At 45.7% G+C, this 4,966-nt stretch overlaps 1 pseudogene; it reads left to right on the top strand.

Annotated features, from left to right (window-relative positions):
* The first annotated feature begins 2,862 nt into the window (after positions 1 to 2,862).
* LOC147893595 (protein CANDIDATE G PROTEIN-COUPLED RECEPTOR 7 pseudogene) lies at positions 2,863 to 4,736 on the top strand (annotated as a pseudogene).
* The last annotated feature ends 230 nt before the right edge of the window (positions 4,737 to 4,966 follow it).

Raw genomic sequence — 4,966 nt, 5'->3', positions numbered from 1 at the left:
GCATTGAGCATATCTAACAATGCAAGCATATCATGCATAGATGGCATGTTACTAACCCCAATGTGCAATGAAGCATTATTGTGGGGAGGCTAAGGTAGCTATTAAGAAGCCTCACTCATCGTTGATGTCACCATTCACCTCCATTGATTTGGCAGCGAGTTGTGTGGTATGGTTAAATTGCTATGGTTGCTTACAAATCTCAGGATCATGAACATGAAGCTTTAGCCAGTTTTGGCTTCTCCTTACCAAGGTCATGTCAATTGTGCCATCAACACCATACAAGTTGCCACTTTCACTGGACAAGGCCCCTTAGCCATCGTCCTCTTTCTCAGAACTTACCTCTTCTAAAACCTCTCTCTCTCTCTCTCTCTCTCTCTCTCTCTCTCTATATATATATATATATATATATGCATCTTTGAATATCATTTTCCCTCAGCACAACTGCCCCAATCCAGTTTGCTACCCTTCCTCTCCCTACGATGAGAGAAACTCTACGGTAAGAACCCATCCCAAGGGATGATGCTTTTGGAGGCTATAATCTACTAGAATGTGTCCCTTGCTCAATACATAGGACACAAGTAAGATATCATTGACCTTAAAACATCAAAGATAATAGCAAGTAGGTGTATCTCCTAGGGAAAGCATCAAATGCCATTTTCAAATGAAATGGTATTTCCGTTTCGAAAGGCCTAGTTGGCTATCCTACTCAAATTTGACTTTTGCAATCCATGAGGAGGACATTGTTAGAATATGAAGCCAAGTTAAGTCAATTTGGTATGTTCTAGTGTGAGTTCTAGTCTAGTGTGTCCTATGGATGCCACGTGTCACATTGGGAGTCATCCCATATGCATAGGTGTTCATATGTGTGTGTGTGCGCTCTATATAAGAGCTATACTTGTCTAGTGTCAAATCAATCAAGTATCAAGCTACAAGCTCTTTGGTCTACATGTGAGTACCCTCATTTTTGTTCATTGCTCTAGTCATTTCATTTCCATTTCATTATGTCTCCTTTTGAGTATCACTTCCTCTCTCTCCCTCTTTCCACCATGTTCCTTCATGTGGTATCAGAGCCTCCCTTCCTACCTCCACCTTCCTCTTGCTCTATCTAGAGGATGATAGAAGCCCGCAAATGGAAGCTCCCCTCTCCTCTAAGGTAGAGCCTCCCTTCCCTTAGCCTCACCATGGTTCCTCGCCATCAAGTACTTCGGTGTCCTAGTGATTGCTCTTGGTCCTCGTTTGTGAGTTCAGCTCACTCCCACATCAGTTCGTGGTTCTCCCTCAGCATTGGCGGACATTCCTCATCAGTTGGTCACCAAAAACTTGTTTTGGAGCAGTCTAGCGGCGGCGACTGTTTTTTGACCTTTTGAGGTCCGATTTTGACATTGCCCAAGCATAAATGACCCTGTCCCGCACCATTTCAAGGGATTTTTTTTTAAATTTTTTGTCCATATAGCTGTACGGACGTCCATACGAACCTCTGCAGGCGAATGCGCGACAGTGCCAAGAGTGTATACAACTTGTCAAAAGGCGATTCCGAGCAGTTTTAGGCTACTTTTTGGCATTTGTTCCTAGACTTGGACTCCCATGACCTCCACCAGTGATTTGACCTTCCCGAGCTTACCCACAAGTCATTTTGACTGTCCGACACTCCGGTACATTGACTTGAGGCTTCCGACAGTGGGGAATACTCTTTTCACACCTCGTCATCTCCGACATTGCGATATTGTAGTGTTTGACTGTCCTGAACAGTCAAATATAATTTCTCTGATCTCGGTACACTTGGGTGACTGCTTTGATTGGTGCGCCATCTTTGCTACTCATTGCCTCTCCAAATGCGCATGAGCCATTGAGCTGAGCTGCCCACGATTTGCATCTTCAGCTGGGCAGCTCCTTTGAGCACTTTCACTCTTTTTTTAAGCCTCTTTTGCGCATTCGACGACTTTCTGATCGGCACATTGAGAGTCATGACATGATCTCCCTTGGTAACTACTCCTATGGCCTTCATCGACACATCATTCGTCGAGGGCATTCTCGCATGGTTCTTGATCGACATACCTCTTTGCATCAGGATGTGCACACTCTTGTGCGGTAGCTACTTCGAGCTCATGGGTTCCCTGCCCTTGCTATGCATAAAATGAATGAAATCTTTTATATTTTTTATATGTTTGAGTTAAAGGTTCTCTGCCTTGAGCCTCTAAAAAGAATGTTTGAAGAGTTAATAAAGGTCCTCTGCCTTGGATAGTCCTCCTAAAATGATGTATTTTCTCTTATATGTTTGGTGTGTGAGTCCATGTTCCTAGTTAGTCCTTGGTGTCAAGAGGGGGATGTACTGTGGGAGCCATGTATTGGCATTGATAGGGTCTAGTAATTAGGCCTAAAGCCATGCATTCCTCGTCAGTCTGCTTGTTGCAGAAGAGCAACGTTGAAGACTGGTTGTAGAAGAGCAACACCCACGATAGCAGAAGCCTGGCCTTGCTTGCCAGTTAACATCACATGCCTGTAGAGAGCAAACCTGCATTGAAGGCATTCACAACCTCGACATGCCTTCCTCGTTAGTCTGCTTGTAGAAGAGCAACGCTAAAGGTTGCTCAATGCTCCTCTGAAGGTTGCTCAACGATGGATTCGGAAAGAGAAGAGGAGCATAGCGGCACCCGATTTTCCGCGCCCAAAATTCAAGGCATGAGCATGTGCATGCAAGAGACGCTCATGTCACATCGGGCTCCCATCCTCGTGCGACCTCGCCATATCTGAAGCCCGAGTTTTTTCTATTAAAAACGCTGTCCATATCCGGAGCCCGAGTTTTTTCAATAAAAAACACAGATCCACGCATGTGAAGCGGACCGTTAGATCCCCGCCGGTGCTCCCCTCCACCGTCGATGAGCATAAACTCCCTTGTCACCCCTTGGTAAATGTGATGCACAAAAGAACTTGGCTTGCCCAAAATGCCGCCTTGGCTTTTACAAAAGAACTTGGTGTTGTTCGTACTATTATAAACAACGAAAAGAACTTGGATCGAGCTCTGAGCTCTGGCTATGGCGGAATTGCTCCCCTTCCTCCTCCTCCTCCTCCTCCCCCTGTTTCTGTTTCTCCTTCTGCCCTCGTGCTTCTGCGAGATCAAGCACCCTTCCTTCCAATCCGACCCTCGTCACCTCATCCTCTTCGAGAATTTCGGCTTCACCCTCCAAGGCCATGCCTCCATCTCTGTCTCCCATGTTTCCCTCTCCCCTCCCTCCCGCCCCGATGGCGCTGACCTCTCCCTCCTCGGCTTCTTCCTCGCCACCGACGATGCCCTCTCTCAGGCCGTTGCGGATTACGAGAAGTCCCGCCTTTGTTTGCTGCGCAATCGTCTTGTTAAGCCTCTCTTCACCTTCAAAGACTTGGACAAAGATGGCACGTATTCCCACTCTTATCCTGTTTCCGATGCCAATGAGTATGGCTTATACTTCGCCAATTGCGTTCGTCAGGTCGCTGTCACGATGGACGTGAAGACGGAAATGTTCAATTTCGAGGGGGGATGGGATCGTAAGGATTATCTCCCAGCAGGGCAAACGCAGTTGCCACTGATTTACCTCACATTTTTCATCGTATACGTCGGGCTTACCTGCTGTTGGGCGTATCTGTGCTGGAGAAACAAGACATCACTGCATAGCATTCACATCCTGATGGGAGTGTTAGTGTTTGTAAAAGCTCTGGACCTGATCTCTGAAGCGGAGGATAAACAGTTCATCAAGTCTACAGGAACTCCTCACGGATGGGACATAGCGTTTTATGCTTTCAGTTTTCTGAAAGGGATCATGTTGTTCATGGTGATTGTCTTGATAGGCACCGGATGGTCCTTTCTGAAACCCTTTCTTCAAGATAAGGACAAAAGGGTTTTGATGGTAGTCATTCCTCTCCAGGTTTTTGCCAACATAGCAAAAGTAGTGATAGACGAAACAGGACCGTTTGCAAAAGATTGGGCAACATGGATGCAACTTTTTACGCTTGTAGACATCGTCTGCTGCTGTGCGGTCCTTTTTCCTATTATGTGGTCGATTAGGGATCTGAAGAAGGCTTCGCAGACAGATGGCAAGGCAGCACGGACCTTGGTGAAGCTCACCCTTTTCCGTCATTACTACATTGTATTATTTGTGTACATTTACTTCACTCGGGTGGTGGTAACGGCGTTGACTGCAGTAACGGTATACAAGTACAGGTGGGTTAGCAGTTGCGCAGAGGAGTTGGCAAGCCTTGCATTTTATGTGTTTACAGGCTACAAATTTAGTCCTGGTGTAGAGAATCCGTATTTTAGGGGAGACGATAATGAGGAAGAAGCGGCAGCTAAGGAGGCTCTCAAGAATGACACTTATGAACTATAGCATGTGCAGGCTTACATAATCTCTTTGGCATTCGCCTATCAATCCTTCACGGAGATTTTCCACTTGAGTTTGGCAGTTTTTGTTTTCCGACTATATCAGGAAATTACCCCTGTAACCTCCCAACTCTCAAGGCTTTACGTCTAGAGGCAGTAAAAGAGATTTCCCTCAGAGACAGACAAAGCAGAAGAAGAGGGCTCAACAGTGAAGAGTACGATTTTAGTGTCTTACTAAGATTTAGGAGGAGCCTTTTACAACTTAAGAGTCCTAATCTCATTTCAATACCTGAATGCAGAGCCCTTTCAAATTCCCAAACTATTGTGAACTGTCAGCACTTTCAGCAAGAGGTATAATGAATAGGCTTCTCACCTCCGTTGCATTGACCAGCTTCTCTTCCTTTAGTAATATGGTTTACCGAAGTTTTATAAAGATTTAACTTCTAAGTTGGAGCAAGACTCCGAAATGTAGTTGATGCATGTGTGCATGATCGCGAGTGTTTTTTTTCTTTTTGGGGGGGGGGGGGGGTTATGTGATGTTCATCCTAAGAAGCGCCAGCACTGAATAGGCATGTAGCTGAAACAGGTATGTCACTTTAACAGTGTCAACTGGGA

Source organism: Dipteris shenzhenensis, chromosome 15 (genome assembly GCF_047967505.1).
Source record: "Dipteris shenzhenensis isolate YYH24624 ecotype China chromosome 15, Dip_SZ_1.0, whole genome shotgun sequence".
Classification (NCBI taxonomy): domain Eukaryota; kingdom Viridiplantae; phylum Streptophyta; class Polypodiopsida; order Gleicheniales; family Dipteridaceae; genus Dipteris; species Dipteris shenzhenensis.
The sequence above is the reverse complement of the archived record's forward strand: the minus strand, read 5'-3'. Positions and strand labels throughout refer to the sequence as shown.